At 37.6% G+C, this 27646-nt stretch overlaps 1 protein-coding gene and 1 pseudogene across 6 annotated transcripts in view; one reads left to right on the top strand and one right to left on the bottom strand.

Moving 5' to 3' along the window:
- Window positions 1-27646, top strand: part of ATXN2 (ataxin 2) — a 198073-nt gene that overhangs the window by 60089 nt on the left and 110338 nt on the right. The window lies entirely within an intron of this gene.
- LOC119519256 lies at window positions 12045-13305 on the bottom strand (annotated as a pseudogene).

Genomic DNA, 27646 nt, shown 5'->3' with positions numbered 1-27646 from the left:
TTACTGTTAACAATAATCCATAGTTTGCAATAGGTACATTTTTTCCCTTATTCCCTTCTATTATTAACTCTTTGTAATAGGGTCATACGTTTTTTTCTAGTTCATAAAAGAACTTTTTTATATTTGTATGATTAATCACAGTTATTGTCTACCACAGGATTCACTGTGTTATACATTCCCATGTTTTAACCTCCAACTTTCCTTCTGTTGAGTTATAGTACTCTAAACTTCTCCCTTCTACCACATTCGGTACTGTTACTTACTGTCACAATAACATGCTACCATCACCTCTATCCGTTTCCAAACTTTTAAGATTCAACCTAGTTAAACATTCTACACATAAAAGCACCTGCTTCCCATTCTTTAGCCTTATTCTGTATCCTGGTAACCTATATTCTAGATTTTGTCTTTAAGTGTTATAATTAGTTCATGTCAGTGAGATCATACAGTATTTTTTCTTTTGTGTTTGACTTATTTCACTTAACATAATATCCTCAAGGTTTATCCATGTTCCATGTATCAGAACTTCATTCGTTTCCAAGGCTGCATAATATTCTATTGTATGTATATACCACATTTTGTTTATCCTTTCCTCTGTTGATGGACACTTGGGTTGTTTTCATGTTTTGGCAATTGTAAATAATGCCGCTGTGAACATTGATGTGTAAGTGTCTGTTCGTCCTGCTATCAGATCTTCTGGGTATTAGTAGCAAGATTGCCAGATCATAAGGCAACTTTATACTTAGCTTCCTGAGGAACTGCCAAACCCTCTTCCACAGCAGCTTGTACCATTTTACATTCCCACCAGCAGTGACTAAGTGTTCCTATTTCTCCACATACTCTCCAATACTTGTAGTTTCCTGTTTGTTTAATAGTGGCCATTCTGGTAGGTATGAATTCATATCTCATTGTGGTTTTGATTTGCATTTCCCCAATAGCTAGTGAAGCTGAGCACCTTTTCATGTTCTTTTTTTGGCCGTATATATTTCCACTTTGGAAAAATGTCTATACGTGTCTTTTGCTATTTTTGAATTGAGTTGTTTGGTTTTTGTATATGTTGAGTTGTAGGATTTCTTTATATATTCTGGATATTAAACCCTTTTCAGATAAATGGTTTCCAAATATTTTCTCCCATTGAGTCAGTTGCCTTTTCACCCTTTTGACAAAGTCCTTTGAAACACTGAAATATTGGATTTTGTGGAGCTCCCATTTATCTCTTTTTTCTTTTGTAGCTTGTGCTTTGGGTGTAAAATCTAAGAAACTACTGCCTATCAATGGATCTTGAAGATGTTTCCCTACATTTTCTTCTATGTTTATTGGGTTTTTTTACTTTACCCTTAAATGTTTGTGGTCTTGGTGTTTCTTCCTATTCACTCTGACACTCTTACAGTGCTGCTTCTTATCCGCACATGACACTCAATCATACGCTCTCTTAATTTCAGTTACCACATGTATGTCCCTTCCCCAGAGTCTTTGCATCATTGCCCTTATGCCACAACATGTTATAATTATCTTTCTGCCTTCCCTGTTGAACTTTTAAGTTACTTCTGTGCAAATACTATCTTCGTTTTTTTTATACTTTGTGCCTAGCATAGTAATAGTTTTTTTGCACATAATCTGGGCTTAATATAAATATCTTTGAATGCATGAAATACAGGGCCTTTATATACTATTTATTTAATTTTATGTAAGGAACGTGTCTGATGTGTACAGCCAGCCAACAGAGACTTATTGAGTTCTGGAATGTGTTCATTGCTCTGCCTGTTGCTGTGTGCAGTACAGAGAAATAAAAGACTTAATCTATTTTCTCTTTTGAGAACCTAATGAAACTACATACACACAGGCTTCTTTCTATATTTAATTCCATGATGAGCACAATTCCCCTAGGAAGTTCATGCACTTCATGTCCACTGTAGGCATTTCCACAGTTGGAATGTGAAAGAATTCAGGAAAAATGGAATATTGAGCTTGGTGACATAACATTCCAAATGGAGTTCATAGATGTGAAAGTTGTGTAGGTTGTAGTAGTTGGAAGGTGAAACTCTCATTTAGATGGCTGTGAGAAATAAAACCATGAGAGTATTTTATTGCCTTGTTGCCTTATTGTGTGTGTGGTTTTTTTTTTCCCCTGCACTATTTAAAATGTTTATTTCACATGATTTGCAGAATGCAGTATACTTTTATGGAAACAAAGAACTTTGCCTCGGTTCACGTTATAAATTAATTTATAAATGCAGAAATGTGTTAGAAACAATATTTATAGAATCTTTATGATTTAGTGCATGCAAAAATTTCCATAGAAATGGTTTTTATGTATACACAATGTTGGGGTAGGTAGTCTGTTTGGTTTTCTTTCTGTATGGTTTTTTTTAAATCGTATTTTTTATTGTAGAATATAACATATATACATAGAAGTGATAACTTTTGAAGTGCAATTTAACAAGTAGTTAGCAAATTTCGAAGGATGTTATGGGTTACAGTTTCACAGTTTCAATTATTTCCTTATTGTGGAAAATAACATATGCAAAAAGGTAACTTCCAAAGTACCATTTAACAAGTAGTTATTTTTGGAAATTTCCAAAAACCTTATGAGTTACAGTGCCATAGTTTCAGTTATTTCCTTTTTGTGAAATATAAAATATACACAAAAAGATGATAACTTTCAAATCACAAGTAGCTATAGAGCAAATTTCAAAGAATGCTATGTGTTACGTTTCCACCATTTTGGTTCGTTCTTTCTAGCTGTTCCAATACTCCAGCAACTAAGCAAAAGAAAATTATATAGCGACTCAGTATTCATAATCCTTTGCTAAATTCCATCTTGTCTGTTGTCCATCTTGTCAGCTTGCTAGGTTGCAAAAATGAGAAAGATTACTTACATTTTACAAGTAGGAGGGTTCAGTAGAAAAATAGTTGAAATGCATCTAGGAAATTTTCAGTAAGATCGTTTACTTGGTAGTATTGTGTAACGGTAGTACACCAATTACTGTCTGGTTTTAGTTTTATTTTGTTTCTTGTCCTGTATATTGTCAGTGGAGTCTTATGAATAGCAAATATATAAAAACTAGTAAGAAAAGTGGGCAATGAAAGAAAGTGGATAAATTGTCTGTTTTTATTTTCTTTTCCAGCTAACTACTACAAACAGAAAAGAAACTGATAACTTTTTTTACTCAGATCAGTCCTGACAAAGAGTATTAAGTGAGCATGTGCACTCAGACAGTTGCTTTTTCTGATTTATATAAGAAAAGTAAAGCCTGACTCTGAAAAATGTTTTATATATGTGCCAGGGAAACAGAAAGGTGTTTGTACACCTTTAGAAATTGGAGTTCAGTACATTTTGGTGAGCTTTTTTTATAAACCTATTTCTGAATACTTTTGAGAATAAGTTGTAAAAAGACTATCATGCTTTCCTAACAATTAGTATTGGCAGTTTAGTTCCCAAATTCCATTTTTTGACTCCTGAACATTTCTGAATATACCCTTCCCCCCCTAGTTTTTTACAAAATCCCTTTCTTTCATTAACTTTTTTAAAAAAGTATTTTTAATTTTGGTAAAATTTACATAAAATAATTTTTAAGCGCACAGTTCTTTGACATTAAGTACATTAACAATGCTGTGTAATGTTCACTGCTGTCTTTTTTCCAGATTGTTTTCATCATCATAAATCAACACTCATACTGATTCAATAACTGCCCATTCACCCCCCTGCCACCTCTGATAACCACTCTTCTATTTCCTATCTCTATGAAATTGCTTATTCTAAGTATTTCATTTAAGAGGAATCAGAAAATATTTGTTCTTTTGGGTCTGGCTTATTTCACTCAACATGATGTCTTCAAGGGTCATCCATGTTGTAGCACGTACCAGCACTTCACTTCTTTTAACAGCTGAAAAATAGCCATTGTATGGATACACCGTATTTTATCTGTTCATCTGTTGTTGGACACTTGGGTTGCTTCCACCTTTTAGCTATTTTGAGTAATGCTGCTTTGGCACTGGTGTACGAGTATCAGTCCAAGTTTCTGCTTTCAGTTCTTTAGGAGCAGAATTGCTGGGTCATAAGGTAATTCTGCCTAAATTTCTGAGGAACTGTCAAATTGTTTTCCTCATGGCTGTACCATTTTACATTTCCACCAACATTGTACGAGGGTTCCTATTTTTCTGCATCCTGGCCAATTGTTATTTTCAATTTTTTAATAATAGCAATCCTATTGTGTGAAGTGTATTTTCTCACTGTAGTTTAATTTGCATTTCTTCAGTGGCTTATGATATTGAGCATCTTTTCTTATACTTATTGGCCATTTGAATAGCTTCTTTTTTTTTGTCTGTTCAAATCCTTTACCCATTTTTTAATTAGGTTTGTCTTTTTGTTGTTTAGTAGTAGGAATTCTTTATATATTCTGAATATTAAACCCTTATCAGATAAATGTTTTCCAGATATTTTCTCCCATTCTATAGGTTGTCTTTTCACTTTCTTATTGATGTTCTTTGCACAGAAATTTTTATTTTATGAGGTTCCATTTATCTACGTTTTTTATTTTGTTCCTTCTGCATTTGAAGTAAAATCTAGAAATCGATTGCCTAGTACAAGGTCCTAATTCTTTGTTTTCTTGTAAGACTTTTATTAGTATTAGCTCTGTATGTCTTTGATCCATTTTGATCTAATTTCGTATATGGTGAGACGTAGGGGTCCACATTCATACTTTTGCATCGTGGATTTCTGGTTGTCCCAGCACCATTTGTTGATGAGACTATTCTTTCCCCATTGAAAGGGCTTGACACCCTTGTTGAAAATCAACTGGCCGAGAAAAATGAATTTATCTCTGAATTCTCAATGCTATTCCATTGATCTATACGTCTGTCCTTGCCAGTACCACGCTGTTTTAATTACTGTAGCTTTGTAGTAAGTTTTGAAATCAGGAAATCTTTTCAAGATTGTTTTCGCTATTTGTTAGTTTTATATTAATCAGGGCTGTTGAATTAGGTGAGCCTTTTCTTTGGTAGTCTTTACTATTGAATTTTATTCAGATCTTTCAAAGAAATCTGGTTTGTGGGTTAAATTTTTTTTTCAAGCTGATACTTAGTTGATTTTGAAGTGAAATACTTGTAGCATTTTTAATGCAGTTTTATTGAGATATATTCACACAGCATAGAAACCATCTGAAGTATACAATAACTGACCAGTAGCATTTTTTTTCCAGTGTCATTGTGCATTTTTTTAAATTTTATTTTGAAATAAATTCAAAGTTATAGGAACAGTTGCAAAAACAATATAAACCCCATGCACAGAACTCCAGCATACCCCCCCCCGATATCCTGATCCACCAACTTTAACAGCTGTCACACCACCATTTCTTTCTTTCCCTCCCTCCCTCCCTATCATCTATCATCGATTGCTCTGTCTCCTGAACATAAGTAGCATCTTAACTGACGGCATTTCTCAATAATTTCAGCTCAAATTTAATTTAACAAAGTTAATTTAACAAATTTAATTTAACAAATGTTAATTTAACGGTTTTTTAAAAATTGCTTTACAAATATTGATCTAATCATAGTCCCTTCTTATGTTCTGTAGTGGGGCTAATAAAACTAAGACATATTTTATCTTAAAATATTTTCCCTTAAAAATTCTGTTTTTACCATACATACAATGTGAAACTTGCTGTTTTAACCATGTTTTGTGTACAATTCAGTAGCATTAATTACTTTCACAATATTGTGGTATTGTCACCACCATTAACAAAACTTTCATCACCCCAAACAGAAACTGGGTACCCATTAAGTGATAACTCACATTCTCCCTTCCTCCTTGCCTCTGACAAATTTTAATCTCCTCCTTGACCCAATGAGTTTGCTTATTCTGGATATTTCATGTAAGTGATATCATAATTTGTCATTTTGTGTCTGACTTACTTCACTTAGTATAATGTTTTCAAAGTTCATCATTGTTGGACTTCATTCCTCTTTAGAGTTGAATAATATTTCCTTGTATATATATGCCACATTTTGTTTATCCATTTATCATTTAATGGCATTTTGGTGGATGACGGATGCCTTTTGGCTATTGTGAATGGTGCTTCTATGAACACTTGAATACAAGTATCTGAGTCTGTTTTCAGTTCTTTTGGGTGTATAGCTAGGGTTGGAATTGCCAGGTTATTTTACCTTAAGAACTTTTAACTAAGAAACCAATTTATATAACTCTTAAACAAAATGTAACTAGTAGGGAAAATAAGAACTGCTTTGTATTTTAAATAGAATGTATTTTTCCCTCAGGAGTAGTTTTTCCATGCTCATCTCATGTTATATTCTACAATAAAAGTGCTATCTTTCCAAGTGCAATTTAACAATTAGTTAGCAAATTTCAAAGAAATAGGTTACAATTCCACAGTTTCTTACTGTGAAATATATATATACAAAAAGGTAATATCTTTTAAAGTATGATTTAACAAGTAGATATATAGGAAATTTTCAAAGTTATTATGAGCTATAGTACCATAGTTTCAGTTATTTCCTTATTGTAAAAGATATATACAGAAAGGTATGCCTTTCAAATTACTGTCTAACAAGTAGCTATAGAACAGATTTCAAAGGATGCTGTGGGTTACATTTCCTACCATTTCAATTCTTTCCTTCTAGCTGTTCTAATACCCTAGCAAGTAAGAAGAGAAAATAATAAAGATTCAGTATTCATAATCCTTTGTTAAATTCCATCTTGTCCGTTGCTACTCCTTTCTCTAGTTTAATCACTTTCTCGATCTTCAGGGATGTCTAGGCAGTGACCACCGTAACCTGTTCATGTTGAAAAGGGGTGTCAATGTTATGAGCAAAGGGGGCACATCTAGTTGATGTTCTTGAAGAGACTATTGCCTCTGGGTGTTAAGACTTAACTGGTATAGGAGCACTCTGAAGGATTTAAGTTTCTGAGGAATAAACTTAGTGTGTGAAAGTTCTATAAAGTCTCAGATAGGGATCCGAGTATTCTGTATTTTTTAGGACTACTGTTGACTTGGGCTTGTCATACTGTGGTCATTTGGCATATCTAGGTGAAGCTTCCATAGGAATAACCTCCAGGACAACCTCCGGACTCTTATTTGAATTCTCTTAGCCACTAAAACCTTATTTTGTTGCCCTTTCCCCCGTTTTGGTCAAAAAGGCATTCTCAACCCCTCGATGCCAGGGTAGGGCTCATTCCCAGAATCCGTGTCCCATGTCGACAGGAAGGCTCATTCTTCTTGGGGGTCCTGTCCCACTTCAGGGCTTGGTGGTGATGAATTTATTTGCAGAGTTAGGCTTAGAGAGAGAGAGTCCACATTTGAGCCACGAAAGAGGTTCTCTGGAGGTGATTCCTAGGCATAATTACAGGTGGGCTCTGCCTCCTCTTTTTTTTTTTTTTTTTTTTTTTCTCTTTTTAAAGATTTTATTAAATAGGTCTCCTTACAATCTTCTCAAATAATGTCACAAATTCATATTATACAATTATCAGCCCACAGCATCCTGTTCTCTGTAGGGTATGCAAACCCTTTCTTCCCAAGTTACTCAAGAGTAGCCTGGGGCTGAAGGCCCAATCTCTGTGTCTACATGAGTTTACATAAGGCCAAGGATCTGTAGCAAAGGACACCTGAGGGAGCCCTGCAATTCCTGTCCTTCCCTCATTCCAGATCTGTGAACTGGACTGGACTTTTCCTGACCCCGTTTTCAAAAGTCCATTGCACAGGAGCTTTTGACTCATCAGATCTGACTAGGCTGACATCCACTGGGTGCTTTTTATGTTTTACAACCAACATATTTCAGCTCAGTTCACCCAAGCAAATAATCACTATCAGTGATTAATGATTAATGATTTCTGAATGTTACATATATATAAAACAATTCCAGCTAAAGTATTTCAAATTGCTGTTTTGTAATCTTCCTCCCTAGAGAGTCTAAAGCCCTGGAAAAATGTATTTATTATTTAAGGATAGCTAACATTTAATGAGAGGTCTGTGTTATGCACTGCTTCAAGTGGTTTACATGTATTTCCTTATTTAATTCTCCCTCAAACTTCCCTATGAAGTGGACCTTTTTTTTTAAAATCACCTATTTTTTAATATACTGATAATTGTAGTTCTTTTTCTTTTTTTAATGTAAAATAACTACTTTACTTCCAACATGTTCTTACTGTACTCCAAGAAAATATACAGACTATAACCCAGCAAGGGAATAAGAAAGACAGATAACCTAAAATACCAGCATTTCTGTGAACTTGTTCCTGCCAAATACTCACCGGAAATTAACAGACTATAGTCATTCCTGGACATTCCCAGAACATTAAATTTACCCATGATAACTTATCAGTTCTTATTAGGTTATCATTCCCCCTTCACTAATTGCTCTCTATGCTAGGTCCCCTACATTCTACATTATAAACTATTTATTTTACATTTTTCAATGTTCACATTAGTGGTAGCATGCAATATTTCTCTTTTTGTGCCTGGCTTATTTCGCTCCGCATTATTGTCTTCAGGGTTCATCCATGTTGTCATATGTTTCACGGCATCATTCCTTCTTACTGCCACATAGTATTCCATCTTGTGTTTATACCACATTTTATTTAAACACTCATCTGTTAAAGGACGTTTGGGTTGTTTCCATCTCTTGGCAATTGTGAATAATACTGCTTTGGACACTGGCGTGCGGATATCTGTTCGTGTCACTACTTTCAGATCTTCTGGGTATATACCTAGAAGTGCAATTTCTGGATTGAAGGGTACTCTGTATCTAGTTTTCTAAGGAACTGCCAGACTGTCTTCCACAGTGGCTGAACCATTATACAGTCCCACCAACAATGAATAAGAGTTCCAATTTCTCCACATCCTCTCCAGCATTTGTAGTTTCCTGTTTAATGACACCCATTCTCATTGGTGTGAGAGGGTATCTCGTTGTGGTCTTAATTTGCATATCTCTAATAGCTAGTGAAGCTGAACATTTTTTCATGTGTTTCTTGGCCATTTGTATTTCCTCTTCAGAGAACTGTCTTTTCATATCTTTTGCCCATTTTATAATTGGGCTGTATTGTCATTGAGTTGTAGGATTTCTTTATATATGCAAAATATCAGTCTTGTCAGATACATGATTTCCAAAAATTTTTTCCCATTGAGTTGGCTGCCTCTTCACCTTTTTGACAAATTCCTTTGAGGTACAGAAACTTTTGATGTTGAGGAGTTCCCGTTTATCTATTGTTTCTTTTGTTGCTTGTGCTTTGAGTGTGAGGTCTATTGAACAACGACCTAATAGTGAGTCTTGAAGATGTTTCCCTACATTATCTTCTAGGAGTTTTATGGTAGTGTCTCTTATATTGAGGTCTTTGATCCACTTTGAGTAAATTTTTGTATAGGGTGTGAGGTAGAGGTCCTCTTTTATTCTTTTTGTTATGGTTATCCAGTTCTCCCAGCCACATTTGTTGAAGTGACTGTTCTGTCCCAGTTCAGTGGATTTGGGGGTCTATTTCCAAACTCTGAATTCTATTCCATTAATAGTATGTCTGTCTTGATGCCAATACCATGCTGTTTTGACCACTGTAGTTTTCTAGTAGGCTCCAGAGTTTGGAAGTGTAAGTCCTCCCACTTCGTTCTTCTTTTTTAGATGTTCTTGGCAATTCAAGGCCCTTTTCCCTTGCAAATAAATTTGATAACTAGCTCTTCCAAGTCTGCAAAGTAGGTTATTGGGATTTGGATTGGATTTGTGTTGAATGTGTAGATCAGTTTGGGTACAGTTGACATCTTAACAATATTTATTCTTCCTTTCCATGGACATGGAATATTTTTCCTCCTATTTGGGTCCTTTTTTTTTATCTTCTGGTAAAATTTTGTAGTTTTTTGTGTCGAGTTCTTTTACGTCCTTGGTTTAATTTATTCTTAGGTATTTGATTTCCTTAATTGCTATTGTTATCTTGAATGGATTTTTTTTTTAATTGCCTTTTCAGTTAAGTCATTACTAGTGTATAGGAACATTACCAACTTATGTGCATTAATCTTCTATCCTGCCACTCTGCTGTATTTGTTTATTAACTTAAGTAGCTTTCTGGTTGAATTCTCAAGAATTTTCAAATATAAGATCATATCATCTGCAAGCTATGATAGTTTTACTTCTTTTACAATTTGGATACCTTTTATATCTTTATCTTTGCGAATTGTTCTGGCTAGAACTTCTAGCACAATGTTGAATAATAGGAGACAGTGGGCATCCTTGTCTCGTTCCCAATCTTAGGGGGAAGGCTTTCAGCCTCTCATGACTGAATACTATGCTGGCTGTGGGTTTCTCATATATCCCCTTTATTATATTGCAGAAGTTTCCTTCAATTCTGCCTTTTGTAGTGTTTTTAATCAAAAAGGGATGTTGAATTTTTTCAGTGCTTTTTTAGTGTCTATCAAGATGATCATTTGATTTTTCCCTTTTGATTTGTTAATGTGTTGAATTACATTAATTGATTTTCTTATGTTGAACCACCCTTACATGCCACGAATGAACCCCAGTTGGTCATGGTGTATAATTCTTTTTTTTTTTTTTTTTTTTTTAAAAAAGCCTTTATTTACTTTTGATCAGGGAAAGGACAATCTCAATGTCAGCTTGTCACCTAATCATAAATTTGAATTTACAGGATTTACTACCCTAAAGACACTGCACCTACTGACTTTGACAATACAACTTAAAATGAAACAATCTCCCTTCAGTTCCCTAAGGTTGCGTGTTTAAAGAACAGAGAATCCCTTGTGATAGCCAACATTGGTACTTGGCCTAGGTTATAAGGTCGAATAGCAACAAAGAAACAAACAAGGCTAAGAGCATTGAAACTTAATAGCCCAGCAAATACAAACATCATAGAAACGTTGCAGGCACCAAACTTTTAACAGCGGGTTCAACATAAAAAGTAGTTTGTGAAATCAACTGGTTTGCATGTGTGCATCTGAGTAAGTTAATTATTTTTCTTAATGATCCCAGCAGGCTAATGTGCAACCATGGAAACAAACTTCCATAAACCCAATTAACTATACTGAACACAAAATTCAAAGTTTGGATCTATTTACCCAAAAAATCCTCCAAGACCAGGGAGATCTGCTGTAATGATAAAAAACTGTCAACACTTAAAAAATATTTGTACTAATATACAAAAGACTTAAAGTTATTTCTTTTCCACTACTCCTTCCTATGTCTGAATATGGAAATGCTTAACTACTCAGACTCATGCAATTGCACTTAAAATGATGGGATTTACTACCACAACTTTTTTCCTAATAATTTACACCACAGGAGCAGTTAACTCCATTACAGCTCCCTAAGAATGCCTAATGGAAAAAACTTTGTTCAGTTCAGTGGTGGCTGTGGCCTAACACCATTTTACTTTGCCACTACTTCAAATATCTTACCAAGATTAACCAATTTTTGGTCCAATTTTAATGGGTATATTTATTCCTATGCCAAAATCCTTTAAATTTGCTAACTACTTTTGAAACTCTTAAATTCAGTTACATATAGCTCCTGCAAGTTTCACAGTGTTCTCTCCCTGTGTATATATCTGGAGATATTGTAAAACAAAGTAAAAATTGTAATATTGTTATTATCTAAAGCTCTTTCTAGGAGACCACTGACTCGGAAATCAAAGAATGAGTCGTAATAAACAACTTTCCAAATAGGAACACAAAATCTTTTCTATTCATAAGGAGCCACTGCCATGTTTTGTCTCATTAAAAAGCTATTGTTTCTTGAAAATGCAATTCAGGAAGACTCATGGTCTACCAGCAAGTCTCAATACCGTGACCATGTCTCCAGATACGGATGGAGGATATTATTCAACAATGTGGTAGAAGCCTAGGATAACAGGTAGAGGAAGCCTAGAGCATAGAACACATCTACAAAAATGGGAACAGGATGATACTGACTGGCTATTCATAAAGGACCACTGTTTCTCCCTATGGACCAACATTCCCTACAAAATAAACCATGCCTTCATTATTGCTTATTTAAAATTACATTTTTACAGAGCTATTTAGTACCTGACACAGAAAAACAATCACATAAGGAAGCATTTATTTGAGGTTTAACATGAAATCATACAAATAAAATTTGTATAAACAAATCCACACCGAGGCATAACACAGATAGCAAAGGACAAAGTAAAAACAAAGAAAACTAATTGGCAGCTATATACAGTTGGACAGTTGTGTCTTGTACACTAGAAAGTCTTTTACAAAATAATCATCTTAGATCAACAGAAGACCAATCTTCAACATCGTCCTGCAAGATGGGTTACTTTAGTATTTCCTCCTCTTTTCTCCAAGGTCCTCTTTTAGTATGGCTGGTAATTGTTTTGGTGATTGCCACCCCCTCGAGATGCCTTGCCATATGTGCTCTGTTGGCCACTGTAGTCTGTATATCCCTGTCCATATCCATAGTTCCCATAGTTATACCCAGTATAATCATATCCGCCATAGCCACTATAGTTCTGATCACCACCTAGGCACTATTGTAATTTCCGTATCCTTGATCGTAATAGTTGTTAAATCCTTGGTTCCAGTTTTGGCCCTGACCTCGTCCTCGACCCCTTGTACCACCTCGTCCAGCAGCTGCAGCTCCTCTTCCTCCTTTCTGTTGTTGCTGTTGCTGCCTATATACCTCTTTGGGTTGTGCAACTTTGATTTCACACTTTCCAGAACCAATTTGATGGTATCTGCTTTCTAATAATTTCTTTACTGGCTCTTCATCTGTATATGTGATAAAACAAAATCCTCTTCTTTCATTTGTTTTTGTATCCATGGGAAGTTCAATATTTTCGATCTCTCCAAATGCTCCAAAATATTCTTTTATTTGCTCTTCAGAAGTATCTGGACTCAATCCACCCACAAAAACTTTTTTAGGGGGTTCTTTCCCTTTTAAAGCCTTCGCCCTTTTGGGGTCTATCAATTTGCCATCCAGTTTGTGTTCTTTCAGTTCCAAAACCTTATCAACACTAGCAGCATCTTTGAAAAGCACAAATCCAAATCCTCTTGATCTTCCAGTGACTGGATCTGTTTTAATTGTGCAGTCTACAACCTCTCCAAATCGAGACAAATATTCAGTCAGATCTTTCTTGCTTGTATCCCAGCTCAAGCCTCCAATAAACATTTTACCGTCATCCTGCTGATTCTTGCTCGCGTTAATCTTGGATCCCTCTGCGAATTCCTCTATGTTGCTGTACTCGTTCATGTCCTCCATGGTGGCGGAACTGTCGGTAGGGGGGTGCTGGCGCGCAGACCGAGTACCAGTAGCGGCGGTAGCGGAGCGTTGTATGGAGCTGGATTTAAAATGGCGGCGGAAGAGCTGTATAATTCTTTTAATGTAACTTTGGATTCGATTTGCAGGTAATTTGTTTAGGATTTTTGCGTCTATATTCATTAGGAAGATTGGCCTATAACTTTCCTTTTTTGTAGTGGTTTTTTTTTCAGGTTTTGGTGTCAGAGCTTCATAAAATGAATTAGGTAGTATTCCTTTTTCTTCAATTTTTTGAAAGATTTTGAGCAGGAATGGTGTCAGTTCTTTTTGGAAAGTTTGGTAAAATTCCCCTGTGCAGCCATCTGGCCCTTGGCTTTTATTTGGAGGTGGATTTTTTTTCTTTTTTAATTTAATAAATTTTATTTTGAAATAAATTCAATCTTACAGGAAGAGTTGCAAAAACAGTACAAACCCCATACGTAGAACTCCATCGTACCCCGACCCCCTCCCCCGATACCCAGATCTACCACCTTTAACATCCTGTCACACCACCGTTTCTTTCTTTCCCTCTCTCCCTTTCTCCCTCCCTATCATCTATCATCTATTGCTCTGTCCTCTGAACATATGAGAGCAAGCTGCACATATCTTTGAACAAACAATATAATTCACACATACTTTTCTCATGGACAAGAACATTCTTTTATGCAATCTCATTAAGCACAGCTAAGAAGTTCAAGATACTCAATATTGATATAAAGCTTACATTTTATATTTCCCCCCCTTTTTTTTTTTCCTTGTGTCCCATCTGTGTCCCTTTGAGCCTCCTCTCCTCCATCTTCACATCCCATCCAGGATCATCCTTGGCATTTAATTGTCTTCTATTTAGACTTTTTTTTTCCAAGTGTGGAAACATATATATAGCCTAAATCTTCCCATTCCACCCTCTCCCTAGCATTCCATTAGTGGGATTAATCACATTTAGAATGTTGCAATGCTATCACCTTCCCACCATCCATTTCTAGAAGTTTCCCTTTACCCCAAACAGAAACCCTATACTCATTTCTTAACTCCCCATTGCCCCATCCCCCATTTCGTGTAACCCCTTCTCTACTTTTCATCTCTATGGTCATATATATTCTCTGATACTTTCTTTGTGTTTACCATGGGGCTTGAATATAACATCTTAAATCTATAACAATCTTGTTTTTCTTTGATACCAACTTACTTTCAATATGACACATAAACTATGTTCCTATACTCCATCATTCCCCCACCTTTATATAGTTCTTGTCAGAAATTACGTATTTTACATTGAGTCCAAAACCACTGATTTACCATTAAGTTTATGTATTTTAGATCCTGTAGGAAGTAAATAGTGGAGTTATAAGTCAAAAATACGGTAGTATTGGTATTTATATTTACCATGTGATCTTTACTGGAAATCTTTATTTCTTCATGTAGTTTCCGTCAATTCTTTAGTGTCCCTTCCTTTCAGCCTGCTCGGCTCCCTTTAGCATTTCTTATAGGACTGATTACTGGTGATGAAGTCCCTCACCTTTTGATTATCTGTGAATGTTTTCATCTCCCCCTCATTTTTTTCCTCCAGGTGTTTGTGAATTCTCCAAGTCTCTGATGGTTATTGACTTCTATTTGTATTGCATTGTGGTCAGAGAATGCGCTTTGAACAAATTTTTTTTTTTTTTTTTTAATTTCATTGAGGCTTGTTTTTATGTCCCAGCAGATGGTCCATTGTGGAGAAAGATCCGTGATCACTAGAGAAGAATGTGTGTCCTGGTGACCTGGGATGTAATATTCTATATATGTCTGTTAAAATTCTCTATATCTCTCTTTCCTTTCTTTGTTTCTCTGTCAGTAGGGCTCTCTTTAGTATCTGAAGCAGGGCAGGTCTTTTATTAGCAAAATCTCTCAGCATTTGTTTGTCTGTGAAAAATTTAAGCTCTCCCTCAAATTTGAAGGAGAGTTTTGCTGGATAAAGTATTCGTGGTTGGAAATTTTTCTCTCTCAGAGTTTTAAATATGTCATGCCGCTGCCTTCTCACGTCCATGGTGGCCGCTGAGTAGTCACTACTTAGTTGTATGTTGTTTCCTTTTTATGTGATGGATTGCTTTTCTCTTGCTGCTTTCAGAACTTGCTCCTTCTCTTCAGTATTTGCGAGTCTGATCAGAATATGTTTTGGAGTGGGTTTATTTGGATGTATTTTATTTGGAGTTCACTGGACATTTATGCTTTGTGTATTTATATTGTGTAGAAGGTTTGGGAAGTTTTCCCCAACAATTTCTTTGAATACTCTTTCTAGACCTTTACCCTTCTCTTCCCCTTCTGGGACACCAATGAGTCTTAAATCTGGATGCTTTATTTTATTTTTTTTTTAATTAAATTCAGTTTTATTGAAATACATTCGCACACCATACAATCATCCATGGTATACAATCCACTGTCCACAGTATGATAACATAGTTATGCGTTCATCACCACAATCTATCTCTGAACATTTTCCTTACATCAGAAAGAACCAGAACAAGAATAAAAAATAAAAGTGAAAAAAGAACACCCAAATCATCCCCGCATTCCACCCCATTTGTCCTTTAGTTTTTATCCCCATTTTTCTACTCATCCATACACTTGATAAAGGGGGTGTGATCCACAAGGTCTTCACAATCACACTGTCACCCCTCGTAATCTACATTATTATATAATTGTCTTCAGGAGACCAGACTGCTGTGTTGGAGTTTGGTAGTTTCAGGTATTTACTTCTAGCTATTCCAATACATTAAAGCCTATGAGGTGTTATCTATATAGTGCATAAGAATGTCCACCAGAGTGACCTGTCGACTCCATTTGGAATCTCTCAGCCACTGAAACTATTTCGTCTCATTTTGCATCCCCCTTTTGGTCAAGAAGATACTCTCAGTCCCACGATGCTGGGTCCACATTCATCCCCGGGAGTCATATTCTGCATTGCCAGGGAGATTTACACCCCTGGGAGTCGGGTCCCACGTAGGGGGGAGGGCAGCGAGTTCACCTGTCAAGATGGCTCAGTTAGAGAGAGAGAGGGCCACATGTGAGCAACAAAGAGATACTCAGGGGGAGACTCTTAGGCACAACTACATGCAAGTTTAGACTCTCCTTTGCGGTAACAAGCTTCATAAGGGCAAGCCCCATGATCGAGGGCTCAGCACATCAAACCGCCAGTCCCAGTGTTTGTGACAACATCAACACTAGTCCAGGTGAGGATGTCCAACACATCCACACCTTCCCCCAGATCCTCGAGGCTGGGGAGTGGGAGGCTGTAAATATATTTTTTATTATCTGCCCAGATTACTCTGGGATGTGTCACTATTTCACTCCAGCCTATACTAACCTACCTTATCTCACAGCCTATTCAAATTCAAATTACCATGCAATTGTGGTGTTTGAACAAATCGACTGTAGAGTTGTACCGTTTAGAAAATTTAGATCCTGTACCAAATAGATATCTCTTCCCTTGGTCTCATGTGGAAGTTGAAGTTTTAAAACACAATCAGTTTCAACCTTTACCCTTTGGCTTGGCTTGCCCTGGTCTTAACCAGACCTGCTTCATTCATATCACTAATTGAAGTCTTGGCTCTTTTTCAGCTTTTTTTTTTTTTTTTTTTTTGACAGTGGCTGTATGCACTAATACTGACATTCACATCTGCCGAGCTCTAGCTCTGAGTTTCAGGTGTCTCAGAGATATGCATTGTTCCAGAGACCAATCAGGTTATATGCTAGGGGTGGACGTTTTATTTTATCTATCATATCCCTGAGATCCATTTCGATTTTTTCGATTTTTTTTCCCCATTCTTTATTTTGTTCTTTCATTTTCTGTTCTGTGGTCCTCAAGGAGGCTGAGTTGTTGTTCAGCTTCCTCTAGTCTTGTATTGTGAGTATCCAGAGTCTTTTTAATTTGGCCAACAGTTTCTTTAATTTCCATAAGGTCTTCTATTTTTTTTATTTACTCTTGCAATTTCTTCTTTATGCTCTTCTAGGGTCTTCTTTATGTCTTTTATATCCTGTGCCATGCTCTTCTTCATGTCCTTTATATCCTGTGTCATGCTCTCGTTGCCTGTTGTAGTTCTTTGATTAATTGTGCCAAGTACTGTGTGTCTTCTGATCTTTTGATTTGGGTGTTTGGGTTTGGGTTCTCCATATCGTCTGGTTTTATCATATGCTTTAAGATTTTCTGTTGTTTTTGGCCTCTTGGCATTTGCTTTACTTGATCTTTAATTTGTCAGAATTGCAGCTTGGTGGCGTATACTTTAGCTAACCAGCAGATGGCGTCCGTGAGTCACCTATTCCCCTCAAGTCAGTTCTTCCCAACTTTGTCTTTGTGGTGTGTGGGGATCTGATTCTTGTGGAGTCCGATTGGTACACTTAATTTGGGTGTGTTTTTGGTGGTGTCCACCCTGAATGAGGGGCATGTGTCTGAGCAGTTAGGGAGGAAGAGCAGCTTTAATAATCAAACCTCCCAGGTGTTCCCAGAGATTTCGGGCTGTTCTCTGCTGCTGACCCAAAAGTCCTTGGTATTGGCGTAGATTCCCTGGGATTTCCAAGTGGTTCCCCCTTCCCTGCTGTGCTTTTCCAGGATCTCTGCTGAGGAAGGGAGGGCCGTGCCTCCAGGGAAGTGTGCGCCGGCTCCAGGGAAGCCCTGGGACTCTGGGCAGTGCAGGGGCATTCCCAGCTCGCTTCAAAGATGGTTGAATGGGATGCATTAACTTCCCCTTTTTGCACATCTCCGTCCTCCCAGCTCCGGGACAGTCAGCCGTGGGTGTATTAAAGGCCACTGTCTACGGCGGATATTGTGGCGTGTGCGCGGTGCTGCTGGAAAGCCTCCCTGTCACACTGGGTTTCTTGGCGTGGCTCTGTGCTGTGGGTTCAGCCCCAGGCAGGAGTGCCCCCGCCCACTGGGGAGATGGCTGCAAGTCATGTGTTTTTTTCTCCTTTTGGCTCCCCTTTGCTCCCCTGGGCCCGAGACAATCAGCAGTGGGTGTGGGAAGGGGTATCCTCCACGCCAGACACCAAGGCGTTAGCCCAGCCCGCTCCCGTCTGCAGCTGCTCCCGGGCTTTTTTTTTTTTTTTTTTTTTTTTTTTTAAAGAACTAGTCCGTCTGCAAACGGCAACCCACCATTTCCCCACACCACAGCGTTGCCAAGGGTCTTTCAGCCGACTCACTCACTGGTTTCAGAATGCAGACTCCTGGTTTCACCAAATGCACGGTCCCTGTAGGTTTAGCAGACCTTGTCTGGCTGGTGCTACTCTGGAAGTGGTGTTCTGGGTCACTTTCTGGTTTTTATCTAGTATTTTTCACGGAGGTGTTTTTTCACCCTGTCTTACCTAGCCGCCATCTTAGGGTCTCCTCCTGTAGGTAGATTTTTGATGACTGATTGGATGTCTTTGCTTGTGATTGGTTTGTTGAGATCTCCTGTTTCTTCTTGGATCACTCTAGGTTGTTAGGTGTGCAATAAATTGTCCGTTTCCTCTAAGTTGTCAAACTTGCCATACAGTTGTTCATATTATCCGCTTATGATTTTTTTAATTTCTTCTAGTACTGTAGTAATTATCCCCTTCTCATTTCTGATTCTGTTTGAGTCTTCTCTGTTTTTGACTTTGTCAGTTTAGTGAAGGGTCTGTCAATCTTGTTGATCTTCTTAAAGAACCAACTTTTGGTTTTATTTATTCTCTTTATTGTTTTTTTTGTTCTCCATCTCATTCATTTCTGGTTAAATCTGTGTTGTTTCTTTTTGTCTACTTGCTTTAGGGTTAGTTTGCTAATCATTCTCTAGCGCCTTCAGTTCAGTTAGATCTTTAGTTGTAGCTCTTTCTTGCTTTTTGATGTATGTATTTAGAAGTACTAACTGCCCTCTCAGCACTGCCTTCACTGCATCCCACAGGTTTTCATATGTTGTGTTCTCATTTTCATTCATCTCTAGATATTTACAAAGTTCTCTTGCAGTATCTTCTTTGACCCATTGGTTGTTTAGGCGTGTGTTGTTTGGCCTCCATAGATTTGTGAAAGATCTGGTTCTTTGGTGCTTATTGATTCGTAGTTGCATTCCATTGTGGTCAGATAATGTGCTTTGAATAATTTCAATCTTTTTAAATTTATTAAGACTTGTTTTTGCCCCATTATACCATCTATCCTGGAAAACATTCCATGGGCACTAGAGAAGAATGTATATCCTGATACTTTGGGATGTAACAGTCTATATGTGTCTGTTAAGTCTAATTCATTTATCATATTTTTTAGGTTCTCAATATCTGTATTGGTCTTCTGTCCAGTTCTATCTACAGAAGAGCGTAGTGTACTGTAGTTTTCCACTATTACTGTTGTCATGTCTGTTGCTTCCTTCAATTTAGCCAGTGTTTGTCTCATGTATTTTGGAGCTCCTTGAATGAATACATAAACATTTATGATTGTCATTTCCTCTTGGTGAATTATCCCTTTTGTTAATATATAGTGTTCTTCTTTATCTGTTAAGACATTTTTGCAGTTACAGTCTGTTTTGTCTGATTACTATAGCTAACCCCCGATTTCCATTGATTGCCGTTTGCATGGAAGATTTTTTTCCATCCTTTCACTTTCAGTCTCTTTGTGTCATGGGGTCTAAGATGAATGTCTTTTAAACAGCATATCGCTGGATCATATTTTTTAATCCATTCTGCCAGTCTGTGTCTTTTAATTGGAGAGTTTAATCCATTCACATTCAAAATTATTACTGTGATGGGAGTTCTTGAACCAGCCACCTTACGCTTTGGTTTTTAGTTGTTAGCTCTGTTTTTTTCCCCTCTCTCTTTTTTCCTTTAAGTTACTCTTACCAGTAAATCTTCATTTCTGTGGTCTTCTCCAGACCTCTCTCTCCATTCTTTTGTTTTTTGTTTGTTTGTTTGTTTCTTTTTTCTCTCTCCATTCTTTTTTTTCCTCAGCTGATAAAGCTTCCTTTAGTATTACTTGCAGGGCATGTCTCTGGTTAACAAATTCTCTCAGTGTTTCTTTGTGAGAATTTTAAACTCTCCCTCAGTTTTGAAGGAGAGTTTTGCTGGATAAAGAACTCGTGGCTGCCAATTTTTCTCTTTCAGAATCTGAAATATGTCATGACTGTCTTCTTGCCTCCATGGTGCTTGCTGAGTAGTCAGTATGTAGTCTTATGTTGTTTTCTTGTATGTGGTGAATCGGTTCTCTCTTGGTGCTTTCAGAAGTCTCTCCTTCTCTTCAGCTTTTGAGAATCTAATCAGTTTATGTCTTTGAATAGGTTTATTTGGATTTAGTATTTTCGGAGTTCGTTGAGCCTCTTTAATTTGCATATTTAAATCATTTAGAAGGGTTGGGAAGTTTTCCCCAATAATTTCTTCGACTAGCGTTCCTAGCCCTTTACTCTTCTCTTCCCCTTCTGGAGCACCAATGATTCTTATATTTGTGTGCTTTATGTGGATTTCATTTCCTTAAAATCCATTTCAAATTTTTTGATTTTGTTCACCATTCGTTCTTTTGTGCTTTCACTTTCTATCACGCTATCTTCGAGGTCACTAGTTCTTTCCTCTGCTTCTTAAATCTGGTGTTGTGTGTCTCAAGAATTTTTTTTTTTTTTTAATTTTTATTGGGATTGTTCAGATACCATACAATTATCCAAAGATCCAAAGTGTACAATCAGTTGCCCCTGGTACCCTCATACAGCTGTGCATCCATCACCACACTGAATTTTTTTTTCAATTTTTAGAACCTTTTCATTACTCCAGACAAGAAATAAAGTGAAAGATGTAAAAAGAAAAAAAAAGAAAAAAAAAGGAAACTCGAATCCTCCCATATCCCTAACCAACCCCTCTCAATTGTTGACTCGTAGTGTTGGTATAATACATTTGTTACTGTTTAGGAAAGAATGTTGAAATACTACTACCTGTAGTATATACTTTGCAATAGGTATATATTTCTTCCCTATATGCCCCTCTATTATTAACTTCTAGTTGTATTGTCATACATTCGTTCTGGTTCATGGAAGAGATTTCTAATATTTGTACAGTTAATCGTGGACATTACCCACCATAGGATTCAGTTTTATATATTCCCATCTTTTGACCTCCAACTTTCCTTATGGTGACATATATGACTCTGAGCTTCCCCTTTCCACCTCATTCATGCACCATTCGGCACTGTTAGTTATTCTCACATCTTGCTACCGACACTTCTGTTCATTTCCAAACATTTAAGTTCATCCTAGTTGAACATTCCGCTCATACTAAGCAGCCATTCCCCATTCTTAAGCCTCATCGTATATCTTGGTACCTTATATTTTTTTTTTTTTTTTTTTTTTTTTTTTTTTTTTTTTTTTGCTTTTGAAATCTTGTTATTGTTATTTCTATTCATTTTTTTTTTTTTAAATCATCATTTTATTGAGATATATTCACATACCACGCAGTCATACAAAACAAATTGTACTTTCGATTGTTTACAGTACCATTACATAGTTGTACATTCATCACCTAAATCAATCCCTGACACCTTCATTAGCACACACACAAAAATAACAAGAATAATAATTAGAGTGAAAAAGAGCAATTGAAGTAAAAAAGAACACTGGGTACCTTTGTCTGTTTGTTTCCTTCCCCTACTTTTCTACACATCCATCCATAAACTAGACAAAGTGGTGTTTGGTCCTTAAGTACCTTATATTTCATGTCTATGAGTTTACATATTATAATTAGTTCTCATCAGTGAGACCCTGCAATATTTGTTCTTATGTGTCTGGTTTATTTCACTCAGTATATTGCCCTTGAGGTTTTGTCATCAACCCTTTTTTTTTTTGTTTTTTAAGAAGGTTTTGTTCACACACCATACATTCCATCCTAAGTAAACAATCGATGGTTCTCTGTATGGTCACATATTTATGTGTTCACCACCCTCACCACTATCTGTATAAGGACATCTACGTTTCTTCCACAAGGCAGGAGGGAGAGTCAAAGAAGGTAGAGAGGCAAAAGAAGGAAGAAAAAAAATGACAGCTAGGAAGTAGCAAAAGGAAAAGTAACCTTAAATCAAAGTAAAGAGTCAGACAACACCACCGATGTCAAGTGTCTAACGTGCCTCCCCTATCCCCCCCCTCTTATCTGCATTTACCTTGCTATAGTGCCTTTTTTACATTAAAGGAAGCATAATTCAATGATTGTGTTAGTTTCAGTCTCTAGTTTACGTTGATTGCATCCCACCCCCAGTGCCTCTCCATTTTTAACACCTTGCAAGGTTGCCATTTGCTTATTCTCCCTTGTAAAAGAACATATTTGTACATTTTATCACAATTGAACACTCGAGATTTCACCGAGTTACACAGTCCCAGTCTTTATCTTTCCTCCTTTCTTCTGGTGTCTCACATGCTCCCAACCTTCCTCTCTCAACCATATTCATAGTTATCTTTGTTCAGTGTACTTACATTGCTGTGCTACCATCTCCCAAAATTGTGTTCCAAACCACGCACTCCTTCTCCTGTCACTCTGTTGTGCTCCCTTTAGTATTTCCTGTAGGGCGGGTGTCTTGTTCACAAAGTCTCTCATTGTTTGTTGGAAAATATTTTGAGCTCTCCCTCATATTTGAAGGACAGCTTTGCTGGATATAGGATTCTTGGTTGGCAGTTTTTCTCTTTCAGTATCTTAAATATATCACACCACTTCCTTCTTGCCTCTATGGTTTCTGCTGAGAGATCCACACATAGTCTTATTAAGCTTCCTTTGTATGTCATGGATCGCTTTTCTCTTGCTACTTTCAGGATTCTCTTTGTCTTTGACGTTTGATAATCTGATTATTAAGTGTCTTGGCGTAGGCCTATTCAGATCTCTTCTGTTTGGAGTACGCTGCGCTTCTTGGATGTGTAATTTTATGTCTTTCATAAGAGATGGGAAATTTTCATTGATTATTTCCTCTATTATTGCCTCTGCCCCTTTTCCCTTCTCTTCTCCTTCTGGGGCACCAATGATACGTGCATTCTTGTACCTTGTTTCATCTTTAAGTTCCTGGCAACGTTGCTCATATTTTTTCATTCTTTTCTCCATCTGCTCCTTTGCGTGTAGGCTTTCAGGTGTTTTGTTCTCCAGTTCTTGAGTGTTTTCCTCTGCCTCTTGAGAGCTGCTGTTGTATGTTTCCATTGTGTCTTTCGTCTCTTATTTGTGCCTTTTATTTCCATAGATTCTACTAGTTGTTTTTTTTGAACTTTCGATTTCTGCCTTATGTATGCCCAGTGTTTTCTTTACATCCTCTATCTCTTTTGTGAAATATTTTCTAAACTTTTTGAATTGATTTAGCATTAGTTGTTTAAATTCCTGTTTCTCAGTTGAAGTGTGTGTTTGTTCCTTTGACTGGGCCATAGCTTCGTTTTTATTAGTGTAGGTTGTAGTTTGCTGTTGCCTAGGCATCTCACCCCCTAGGCCACTCCAATCAGGTTTTCCCAGATGAGAACAGGCTCAGGTCACAGAAGGAGGTAATATTCAGTATCTGGTTTCTCTGATGGTTTTTCTTAGAGTATTGATACACCAACCTGTCACTGGCTGGTGTAAGAGGGTGTGGCCTGTGGCTCTCCTCCCCCAGGCTTTGGGGTCTGGTTCCAGAAAGGCAGGCAGTAGAGCTGAGCTCCTCCCTTTCCTATTGAGAAGCTATGCCCCCCTCCAGAGAGGTCATCTGAATATCAGTAAGTTCTTTGTTTCTCTGACTCTGCTGATCAAAGTGTTTTGATTTTAAAATGGCTGAGGCTGTCTATTGCAAAGCCCTGCAAGCTGAGAATGGCTGAGATTTTCTCCACAGAGAGAGAAAGGGACAGAAAAGCTCCCAGGTTCACCCGTTAGCCAGAGATATAGCATCCGATCCTCTGGGCTCCCCATTCCTGAGACAGGTGTGTCCCCCTACTCTCCCAAGGTCAGCTGTCACCAAAAGCCTCTGTCTGCTTGTTGAGGATTCGCTGTCTATATTGAGCAGTTAACATTAAAACCCCAGTTGGAGCTGGGCTGAGAGAGTGCTGCTTTCTAGCACTGCGAGGCTTCTGTGAGGGGGGGCTCTCGGCTCTCAGCTCTCAGCACTGATCCGCAGTTTTACTTACAGATTTTATGCTGCGATCTCGGGCATTCCTCCCAATTCAGGTTGGTGAATGATGAGTGGACAGTCACGTTTGTCTCCCTGCAGTTATTTCAGGTTATTTACTAGTTTTTTTGGTCATTTATGAATTATTCCAGGGGGGACTAACAGTCTACCACTCCTCTCTATGCTGCCATCTTAGCTCCTCCCCCTCAAGAGTATTTTTAATATGTTCGACAATATCCTTTATTTCCTAAGATCCTCTGTTCTTTTATTTACTCTTAGAATTTCTTCTCTGTGCTCCTCCTGGGTCTTCTTCATGTTCTTTATATTCTGAGCCATAATATTGAGATATGGGTGTGCTGCTTTGATTAATTGCTCCAACTTTTGTGTTTCTTCCAGCTTTTTAATTTGTTTGTTCAGCTTGTCCGTGTCTTCTGTATTATTTAAATGGTTTGTAAGTTTCTGCTGACTTCTGGGCATTTGCTTGTCTTCATAGTGTTATTTTACGAAGTGCAGCATTGAGTATTTATATATAATTTTCTTTGCTGGAGTGCAGTTTCCCAATCCTACCAGCAGCTGGTGCTCTTGAGGCACAGTTTACTGGAGTGCAGTTACCCTAACCTACCAGCCGCTGGTGCTCTCAAGTTGGTCTTCCCCAGACTTCTCCTGTGGGGTGGGTGGAGTCCAAACCCAGTGTGGAACCAGATCTCCGTGTCCTCTGGGGAATCGTGGTCCTAGGACTCCAGTGGGTGTCTGGAACAAGTATTCAGGGAGCCTGATCAAAGTCACCCCACAGGTGGGACATGGGCCTCGCCTGCCTGTTCTCTGCTTGCCTTGCCCCCACGAGTCTCTGGGGTGTGGGAGGGACTCCTTGTTAGTAGTATGGCGCTTCTCCCTTCTCCACTTCTCCCCTATGCACCACCCCACCCCCACCTCCCCATCCACCCTGATTTCCATGGGGGTAGAACAATCTCTGCCTGCGGGATTCTCTCACGGGAGCTCCCAGCTGTCTAGCTGTGGAGGATCACCCCCCCAGCAAACTATCAAGGGAGGTGGACGGGAGTGGAGAGCCGCTGCTAGCTCCCTTGAACAGGGAGGTTTTGCTGCTGCCAGCCTGGGGGGAGGGCGGGGTTGGTCCAGGTGGGGAACACACTTACTGCGCCCCTCCAGCAGCTATCTCTCCTCCTTTTTTGTCGGGTGGCCTCTCTATATACTGTGGGGGACCCTCAGTGGCCGGTCACACCCAGTACCATGTTCCCTGGTGCTTCCAGCCCCTTTCTAGTTACTCTCAGGGAGCAGAGGCCCGTTCCACCTCACCTACTCTACCATCTCCCTAGAATTCCTCTCCCCCCCATTTTAATTTAATATCAGAAAATTTAATCTTTTATTTTGCATAGTAAGAAAAAGAGATTTATTCATTATTAATGCCTCCTGGAGCACTCTCCATTTCTTCCCAATTCCTTGGCAACCACTAATCTCCTTTTTCTACTTTCTATCTCTATAGATTTATCTGTTTTGGACATTTCATTTAAATGTAGTCAAGTAATATATGGTATTTTGTGATTGGCGTCTTTTACTTAGCATAATGTTTTCAAGGTTCATCTGTGTTGCAGTATGCATCAGTACTTCTTTTTATTGCTGAATATTCTGTTGTATGAATCTGCCACATTTTATTCATTCATCAGCTGGTGGACATTTGAGTTATTCTACTTTTTGGCTATTGTGAATAAAGCTGCTTTGAACATTTGTGTACACACTTTTGTGTGGATATGTTTTCAGTTTTTCGGATTAGATACCTAGGAGTAGAATTTCTGGATCATATGGTAATTCGAAGTTTAACCTTTTGAGGAATTGCTAGACTGTTTGCCAAAGCAGCTGCATCATTTGACTTTCCTACCAGCAGTGTATGAGGGTTCCATTTTGCCTGCATTCTCATCAAAACTTGTTGTTGTCTTTTTTATTATAGCCATCATAGTGCATGTGAAGTAGTATTTCATTGTAGTTTTCATTTGCATTTTCCAAGTGACTAATATTGTTGTACATCTTTTCCTGTCTTTATTGACCATATGTATGTCTTCCTTGGATAAATGTCCATTCAAATCTTTGCCCTTTTTTAAAAGAATTGTGTCATGCTAACATATATATAACAAAATATTTCCCACCAATTTCAAGTATACATTTCAGTACTGTTAATTACGTTCACAATGTTACGCTACCGTCACCACCATCCATTACCAAAAATTTCCATCATCCCAAAAAGAAACTGTACCCATTAAACGTTCAAATCCCCATTCTCCACCTCCACGTCCACCCCCCATCCCTGCCTCTGGTACATTTTAACCATTTTTAAGTGTACACTTCAGTGGCATTAAGTACATTCACAATGTTGTGTAGCCATCACTACTCTTGCAGAACTTTTTCATCATCACAAATAGAAAATCTGTTCCCATTAAGCAATAATTTCCCCCACTCCCTCTATTGTACTTTCTGTCTCTATGAATTTACCTATTCTGGATTTAGTAGAGTCATTCATTTTTTATCATTTTTTTGTCTGGCTATTTCATTTCGCATAAGGTTTATGTTTTTCATATTTATCAGAACTTTATTCGTTTTTGTGGCTGAATAATCCACTGTGTATGTGTATGTGCATATATTTTTTTCTTTAATATTTTTATTTTGAAATAATTTTAAGCTTACAGGACAGCTGCAAAAATAATGTACAAAACCCATACAGAGAACTCCAACATCCCCCATACCCAGATCCACAAGTTTTAACATTTTGCCACATATCACATTTGCCGTATCATTCTACTTATCGATACTTCTGTCTGTCAGTCCATTGATCTTTCTATTTCTGTATCTGTTTATTGGTCTGTTTTCTGAACATTAGCGTATAGGTTGTATACATCATACTTCTTGAATGTACAGTACTTCCATGTACATTTCCTAAGAACCAGGATATTCACTTATATAACCACTTTCAGTACAGTTGTGAAGTTGAAGAAATTTGACATTGATATAAATCTTGTAGTCTGTATTACAGTTTTCTTTCTTATGTCCCAGTAAGGTCCTTTTGAGCCTTTCTTCTCCATTAGCAGATCGAATGCAAGATCAAGTATTGCATTTAATTGTTATTGTTTCTTTAGTTGCTCTTGGGTTTTTGTTGTTGTTGTTTGTTTTAGTTGTAAAAACATAAACTTCCCCGTCTCTACCATTACCAAGCATAATGTTCAGTGGGATTAATAACATCTGCAATGTTACACTACTCTGACCACCATCCATTGACAGAACTTTCCCATCATTCCAAACAGAAATCCTACACCCATTATG

The sequence above is a fragment of the Choloepus didactylus genome, chromosome 23 (genome assembly GCF_015220235.1).
Source record: "Choloepus didactylus isolate mChoDid1 chromosome 23, mChoDid1.pri, whole genome shotgun sequence".
NCBI classification, from domain to species: Eukaryota; Metazoa; Chordata; class Mammalia; order Pilosa; family Megalonychidae; genus Choloepus; species Choloepus didactylus.
This window is presented reverse-complemented; position numbering and strand designations above follow the sequence as displayed.